This window comes from Octopus bimaculoides, chromosome 4 (genome assembly GCF_001194135.2).
Source record: "Octopus bimaculoides isolate UCB-OBI-ISO-001 chromosome 4, ASM119413v2, whole genome shotgun sequence".
NCBI lineage: Eukaryota > Metazoa > Mollusca > Cephalopoda > Octopoda > Octopodidae > Octopus > Octopus bimaculoides.
This window is the reverse complement of record NC_068984.1, coordinates 147535148-147543990: the sequence shown is the minus strand read 5'-3', so window position 1 is coordinate 147543990 and position 8843 is coordinate 147535148. Positions and strand designations below refer to the sequence as shown.

Sequence of the window (8843 nt, the reverse complement as noted above, 5' to 3'; positions counted from 1 at the left end):
TACATATACATACATACATACAAACATACATACATATATATATATATATATATACGACAGGTGTAAGCAAGCTACTTACCACACAGCCACTCCTACGCCTATATATATCTATATATATATATATATACACACAAACAAAAATAGAGAGAGAGAGAGAAAAGATGGGCCAGTAAAATATAGTCACTAAAGTTTATTAGACTCCTTCAGTAATGTTACAAAAGATGAAAAGAAGACTTGTATGACTCAATGTTTATTTTATATGTCAGAGTTTTTTTGTTTTTTTTTTCTTCTGCAAACAGAAGAAAAGAGAGAGAAGCAGAAGGAGAAACTGTCATAAGACTAGGGACATCCACTTCCATCCATTGTGTTTGGATGTTTAGAAATGTACTTATGAACAAGCTCCACTTCAAATGTCAAAAATGGGTCAAATCTATGGTCAGCAACCTTGCTGATAATTATTTCTATGTTCACACACATCTGATGATGCCTCTGGGCACAGAAAACTTTCAGCAATTTCTCGTTTTTGTGATTTTTTTTTCCTGAAACGAACTTAACTAAATAATATTTTTTCCTAAAAGCTAAAAACAAATTTCATAAAAATTATTGCATGCCATCTTTTCTTATATGTTATTTTATTATAGTGGTAGAAAAGAAAATGCACAGTAACAAAAAAAAAAAAAACACACAGATTAAACTGAATAAAGAAAAATAAAATTATGTTGATTTACCGTGATGAGAGGAATTATCTAATTTGTTTTGTGTGCTTGAGAGAATAAATGTTACATGTGTCCTTGAAGCTCATTTCTCAAAAATGTTGGAATGTCAGGTTTGAAGTGTGGAGAGAGATTCAGTTCACAGTAACTGAACAGTTATTTTGTATTTCTGTACAAATATGGCCATGTAGTGAAGAAGCTTGCTTTCCAAGCACAGAGTTTTAGGTTTAGTCCCACCGAAGGACACCTGGGGAAAGTGTCTTGTCCTATAGCCTGGGACTGACCAAAGACTTGTCAATGGATTTGCTAGACAGGCATTGTGTATGTGTATATATATATATATATATATATATATATATACAGGGAGAGAGAGAGAGAAAGAGAGAAGCCTATATATATGTGTATGTGTGTGTGAAAAGACAGAGGGCCTAGTGGTTAGGGTGATGTACTCATGATTGCAAGATCATGGTTTTGACTCCCACACAAGTCGTGCATTGTGTTCTTGAGCAAAACACTTCATTTCACATTGCTGCAGAGCCGTCAGTTGTAAATGGGGTACCCTGCGACAGAATGGCATATTCTGTTCAGGAGGAATATTGGGCTGACCTGCAGACCCTGCCTGCCTAGCCAGAGGGATGGCATCATTTAAAAACTACAACATGAGAAAGCACATTGTGACCAGTGGTGTTTAACCACATCTAATAGTACGGTCAATAGAGTGGTATCTGTGAGTGTGTGTTTGAAACCCCACCTCACCCCGTTAACAACCACTGTTGGTTTGCTTACATCCCCACAACTTAGTGGTTCAGCAAAACTGACTGATAGAATAAGTATCAGACTAAAAAATAAAGTGCCAATAAGAAAAGAAAAAGTTGAAAGTATATTTAGATTTATTTTATTCTGATTACATTATGGGGGTGGAAATTGTTTTAAGTTTGTAATCTTTATAGACGTACAACTGTGTGGTTAAGAAGTTCACTTTGCCATCACAGGGTTTCAGTTCAGTCCCAATGAGGAGTACCCTGGACCGATCAACGCCTTGTGTGTGTGTGTGAGTGCGTGCTTGTCCCTATTCCCTTTGCTTGTCAACCAATTCTGGTTTATTTCCATCTTTGTAACTTAGTAGTTAACTTAGCAAACAAGTACCAGATTTAAAAGTACTGGGCTCAATTTGTTCGACAAAACCCTTCAAGGCAGTGCCCCAGCATGGCCAGTCTAAGAAATGAAACAAAAGATAGCTGGATGATCTTGACATATATAAACCACTCAAATGTGAAGTGGAAATCTGTCATCAATTTGGGAGAGAAAGAGGAAACTGTGCTACAACAGGGGTTCCCAAGCTTTTTATTTAAATGGGTTTTCCCAGGGACCCCTTTTAATATGCTTATCCTTATGTGTGTGTGGGTGTGTGTGTGTGTGTGTGAAATTTTGAAATTACTTCACGAATCCCAGGTTGGGAACCACAGTGCTAGAATCACAAACACAATGGTTCTGACAGTGAGAACGGATGATATTGGTGATAAGCTTAGCTAAACTAGCATGATGACTTGAGAAAAAAATAAATGAATAGTTGAGGGCTCAGTCGATAAGCTAAAACAGCAAATTCAAATACCTGCTTTTACACACACACAATTTAACACAGAATACTTGACCAGGTTTTTAAAATTTCCAGTAATTATAGGGATTTCAATTTTGTATTTGGTTTGAACATGTGAATTAAAATATATCTTGTTGTATCGCCCGTTGCCATCCTTCATCTGTTTGCAAGCAAGATAACATTTCCCCCAGGGTCAGATATGTTTCCACAGAATATTGGAAATGAATGACTTTCATTTATAACAATCATCTGATGTGTCACACACGCACACTATATGAAGGGCTTCCTTTAGTTTCTGTCCACAAATCCATTCACAAGGCTTTGTTTGATCAGCCAAGAGCTATAGCAGAAGATTCTTCTTGCCCAAGATACCAGGCAGTGGAACTGAACCTGAGACCATGTGACTGGGAAGCAAACTTCTTGACCATGTATCTATACTTAAATACAAACATGCACAGGTTATCGTTAGATGAATTCTAAATCATATTCTTATTTATGTTATCAGGTAACTTGAGCTGATCATTCAAAATAAGCAGAAAGAGATGAAACAGTCAAGACAACAGAACACGTTCGCCTGAGAAAGAAATGAGAGAATAAACTTCATTCCAAACTCTTGTATATACAAATATATTTAAATGTACTAAATAAATAAATACAAAAAAAAAGCTATTTTTAACAAGAAAACAGCTTCAAAGTTTCATTTCTGTTTTTTTCTGTTGTTTTATTTTATTTCTCTCCATCTGCCTTTCTTCTTCTTCCCCACATTCCACAATATTTGTTTTACAAAGTTTATTCACCATTTGATCTTGTGACTCAGGGTATTTAATCTAATTACAATGCTATTTCTTTTTTAAACATTGAATAAAAAAATAAAAAAAAAACAGTTACGTCCTTTTACTGGCTTCAGTCATTGGACGACAGCCATATTTATTCAATTGAACCACTAATTGATGAGTATATAAACAAACCAACACTGGCTGTCAAGTGGTGTGGGAACAAACCCAGACACAAAGACACACACACACACGACAGGTTTCCACACAGTTTCTACCTACCAAATTCACTCACAAGGCATTAATTGGCCTGGAGCCATAGTAACCACGTGCCCCGGGTGAGGTGTAGTGAGACCAAACAGCTCAAGCTTCTTAACCACACAGCCATTACTTATCACATGATTTGTTTTCTTTTTCCTTTTTAGCCATTCAACAAATTGTTTCTACAGCAGTCAGTTTGTCACAAACCACTCCATCTTCACACATAAAGATTGCGAAACATTTTCAAAGAAAACAAAACAAGCAAAGTTATCCAGAGTCGCAATACAGGGCGGTTGTGGTCCACCTTTTAATTTATCTCAATGTAGGTTGTTTTCATTATCCCAGCACTTTAACATCACAACCATCAAAGTAGAATGAAAAATTATGTAAAAAAAATTAAAAGAATTAAAAAAAGTGAAAATGTTAAAACAAATATGTACTAAAAAAATTTCTGACGGTGAAGGAAATACATGCAATAAGGAAATACATGCAAATATACACACACACACACACACACACATATATACACCTATATACATATAAATATATACAAAGTATGGGGGTTTAGTTCACAGGTGATCTAAATGATTAGGTACGTTAGGTAAGTGCTGTAATGGATTACTGGGGCTCCAAGGTTATAGCCGAGACAGTAGCTATGGAACCATTGCAGATTTCTGATGCAGCAGATGTATAATTGTTAAACAGGACATCAAACATTAAGGCAAGGCAAACATCTCAAGTCGTATACAATATTATTATTATTATTATAGGAAGAAATTACTTCCTATAATAATATTGTATATGACTTGAGATATTGGCCTTGCCTTAATGTTTGATGTCCTGTTTAGCAATTATATAAATATATATATATATATATATATATATATATATATATACACACACACACACACACACACACACACATACATATACATACATGCACAGATATATACATACACACACACACACACATACATATACAGATAGATAAACATTCATCCACTTTACTTTTCCCCCTAGCTCTCATTTCATGCTCATTGACACACTTTGTCTCATAATACACACTTTTGCATCAACTAGTTATCATGTAGCAACGTAGCTATCTCTCTCTCTCTCTCTCTCCTCTATTACTCTGGTCCTTTCTGATAGCTTCCAGTTCCACGTATTCGCCTCTTTAGAATGAAAGGAACAAGCCAATGGAATCAACATGAGATGGGACACTTTATAGTCTCATCACACACAGGACAATCTCTTTAGTATGAAAGAAAGGGTAATGAGGCGAAGTAGAAAGTACTCAATATTCTAGCAAGGAACAAAGACAACTCTTCTTGCGCTAGTGCTCTGTTGAAATGCACCAAGTGTACACGGTAAAGTGGATGGTGTTAGGAATGCATCCAGCTGTAGAAACCATGGCCAAAAAATGAAATGTTCCAGCTCAGAAAATGGTTTCCAACCCATCTAAGAGGGCAACAATTTTGAATTTAAACTAGATTATGACAAGATGCAGTCTAGCATAGACGTGGGAGAGAGGGGGGGAGAAAGGGAGAGAGAGAGAGAGAGAGAGAGAGAGAGAGAAAAAGAGCAGTGCTGCATTGTGGGCTTAACCTGAGATTTACAGACAATTAGTAATTCTTGGAAGACTTAACTGTAGCAACGTAGAGGATGATGTTGATGTTTGTAGATGTTGAATATGAAAATGTTTTCTAGATATAAGTCGTGACTGCATCGTTGTAGTGTTAAAGGATATGAAGCTAAACTCTGAGGTAGACTAGACTTGCTGGAAATGTGTAGTTCAGAAGTAGCTCTAATATATGCGACAACAGCGTGATCTGACATGTTGCCACAGGACCAAGAGAAGTTTAGCTAAGAGATTAACCAAATAGACATGATTGAAGGCTTTGTTGATGACAACAGTTTGAATATAAGGCACAGGATAGCTTTTTAATCTAGGCACAATCATGCATAGAAACAGGATTGAGAAGGTTGCTCTGCAACCATATGGTTTCGGACAAGTGCCTTCTACTATAGCCCCAAGACTGATTTTTGAGTGAATTTGGGCAATGGAAACTGAATGGAAGCCTGTTGTGTGTATGTGTTTACCTCCCAGCACAGCTTGCCGGTGCCCTGGCATTACTGCAGTCCAATGACTGAAACAAGTAAAAGATAAATTTTGGGGGAAGTGAAGATACACAAGCAAGTGACATAGGATCTGTAGGTTTGGTTTTATGAACATGTGTGTGTGTGTGTGAAAGAGAGACAGAAAGACATCACGTGAAAATAAAGGAAGTATATACATGCACTAAGAAGAAGGAGACAATGTTTTCAAAAATGTCCCAATTACGGTTTACAAGAAAATACATAAGATTTTACATACATAGATTACACACTGGAATGATGAGTAAAATGAGAAAAAATATTTATAATATATAATGCTGATGATGATGATGATAAATAGCTGAACCAAAATACAAATAGTCAAGATATTCACTATGTTCTGGCATGAAATAAATAAACAATATATCATTCCAAAATAGAGAAATAACTGAAGAGGTGACTTACAAGAGGAAAGAAATTCAGCCGAACTGCTGGTTGTTGTGAATGAATGAACAGGCATAAGAGAATGAGCAGCAAAATGTATGGGTTGAGAACAGCTGGCTGGTGATGGAAATACTCAAAAAAGGCTATTCCAACTCCAGTGAACACATAAACACATAGTTTACTGGTGAGTTAATTGTAAAGAGATTGTAGTTAGATTGGTTGTTGTAAGTTGGTGGGTGGTAATTGTTGCTTATAGGTGATGATGCTGCTTCAACTATTGTTGATGTTCTAAGCCATATTAAAGTCTCAAATAAACATCACATACTAAGAATATATACACACACACACGTACATGCGTGTGTATATATGATTTCTTATTTCGGCAAAGATATACAGCAGAAGGTTCATGCCCTTCTCAAGGGCATTAGTAATGTTAGTGAAGTGACTTGGCATCATGAGGAATTGAAATGCAATGCTGAGATAAAACAACGTCATAAGTTTGAAATCAAAACTGAGAAAGAACAATATGAATATAGTTTTAATAAAGTATTTGGCCGGTTGCTTTACCATTTCTGCCAACGAGTCACTGTTTTGTCTAGTTTATAGACTTACAAAGAATAATAATAATAATAATAATTCTAATCATCGTTTAATGTCCACTTTCCATGCTGGCATGGGTTAATAATAATTATCCTTTCTATTATAGGCAGAAAGCCTGAAATTTTGGGGGAGGGTCTAGTTGATTACATCGACCCTAATATTTCACTGGTACTTAATTTAATGACCCTGAAAGGATGGAAAGCAAAGTCAATCTTGGCAAAATTTGAACTCAAAGACAGCGAAATGTTGCTAAGCATTTCACTCAGTGTGCTAATGATTCAGCCAGCTTGCAGCCTTAATAATAATAATAATAATAATAATAATAATACTTATAATAATAATAATAATAATAATAATAATAATAATAATAATAATACTTATAATTTTGGCACAAGGCCAGAAATTTTAAGGGGAGGGGTTTAGTCAATGCCATTGACTTTGATACTCGACTGGTGTTTAACTGAACCCAAAATTAAAGGTAATGTTGAGTTTGGTGGTATTTGAATTCAGAGTGCAAGCCATGCCATGGAAGATGGAGATTAAATGATGATGATGATGAGGAGGGTAAAGAACCAGAATGAATAATCTCGAGATTCTTTCCAACATTTACCATAATTGGCTCAACTGTTTTACAAATGATAAAAAAGAATCCTTTCTATAATAGACACTAAGCCTGGAATTTGAGGGGGAAAGGGGGCTAGTTGACTAAATTGACCCCAGTGCGCAACTGGTACTTATTTTAATGACTCTAAAAGGATGAAAGGCAAGACAGACTTTGCTGGGATTTGAACTTAGAGCTTAAAGAGCCACAATAAATTATCTCTTTGCATTTTATCTGACATGCTAACAATTCTGCCAGCTCATGGCCTAACAAAATAGCTGGACTTTAATTTTTATTTCTTAGTGTTAACACATCAAGAAAGTTCAGCTTTAAATTGGCCCGACTCATAAAGGCCAACTGCCCTCCCAGCCAAGTACTTTTTATCATCCATTAATCTCTATTGCAATCCGTCACTAATTCCCTTTTATTGCAAATCCTGCATCGAATATCACTCTACCTTCACACTTTTGCTTCTTTCATCTACCAATCCTGGTTCCTCTTCTGGTATTGCTCTCTCTCTCTTTCTCTCTCCTGTTCAGCTCCTCAGCCACATAAAACACAAAGTGAACAAACACATCTTAGAGCGGTAAGGATGCTCTAATTTTATGGAGTCCATGGCAATCCCACTTCTGTTGGTGCCACAATAGATACATCGAGGATATTCTGAAGTGGCTGGAAAGGGAGCAACAAAGTAAGGCTGAGAGGACCCTTCATATTATTGAGGACATAACCTGTCTAGAGTTGGGGGAACATAATAAAATGCACCCAGTTCACTTTGTAAAGTAGTTGCTGATATCCAGCAGTAGAAATCAAACCAAAGATACAAGCAAGATGTGCTCCTCCAACTTGTCTAGGACAGCAGTAACTCTAAAAAAAAGAACTGATTTGGGTTGTGATGATCCATCCAACTCATAGTCACATGTAAACTGGATGTAAAATAAATAAGAAATTGTTTATTACATGTCTTTATATTGTTTTAATTAGTTATTACTATGGCCTTTTCTTTTTTATCTGATCTTTATAGAATAATGGTTTCAAATTCTGGAACAGATATGGAGTAAGTTGATTGCATTGATCCCAGGACTCAAACAGATGAAAGTTCACTCAGAACATAAGAGTCAGGAGAAAAACCACGAAGCATTTTGTCTGACACACAAAAGGATTCTGCCAGCTAACTATTTAGATTTTTATAAAATCCCAGTTAAGGGTCTTTTGTCTTGCAGGGTACTTGATGACTCTCTTAGTGGTGGTGTTGCCACATAAAAAGCACTGGTGCTGATGTTACATAAAAAGCACCCAGTGGAGCACTCAGTAAAGTGGTTGGTGTGAGGAAGAGCATCCACGTGTAGAAACCATGCCAGAACAGAAAATGGAACTTGGTGCAACTCCAAACCTAGCCAGCTTTTGTGAAACTGTCCAACCCATGCCAGCATGGAAACAGACATTAAATGATGATGATGATGATCATCATCATCATCATCATCAACATCGTTTAACGTCCGCTTTCCATGCTAGCATGGGTTGGACGATTTGACTGAGGACTGGTGAAACCGGATGGCAACACCAGGCTCCAATCTAATTTGGCAGAGTTTCTACAGCTGGATGCCGTTCCTAACGCCAACCACTCAGAGAGTGTAGCCATGATATATTGATAAATGAAGAACATCATAAACTTTTAAGATTCTTTCAGTATTTCTTTAGTTTCAAAATTTCAAATTTATAAGGATTTCATAAAAGTAAAATCAAGACTGAGATGATCA

The 8843-nt window shown here is 36.3% G+C and overlaps 1 protein-coding gene and 1 long non-coding RNA gene across 2 annotated transcripts in view; one reads left to right on the top strand and one right to left on the bottom strand.

Annotated features, from left to right (window-relative positions):
* LOC128247646 (uncharacterized) overlaps positions 1–2994 on the top strand; it is a 17298-nt gene extending 14304 nt beyond the window's left edge. The window contains exon 2 of the long non-coding RNA XR_008264021.1: positions 2816–2994. This is a non-coding gene — a long non-coding RNA (uncharacterized LOC128247646). The remainder of the gene's footprint in view (positions 1–2815) is intronic.
* The window catches only part of LOC106884250 (adenylyl cyclase-associated protein 1), a 105704-nt gene that overhangs the window by 91376 nt on the left and 5485 nt on the right, over positions 1–8843 (bottom strand). The window lies entirely within an intron of this gene.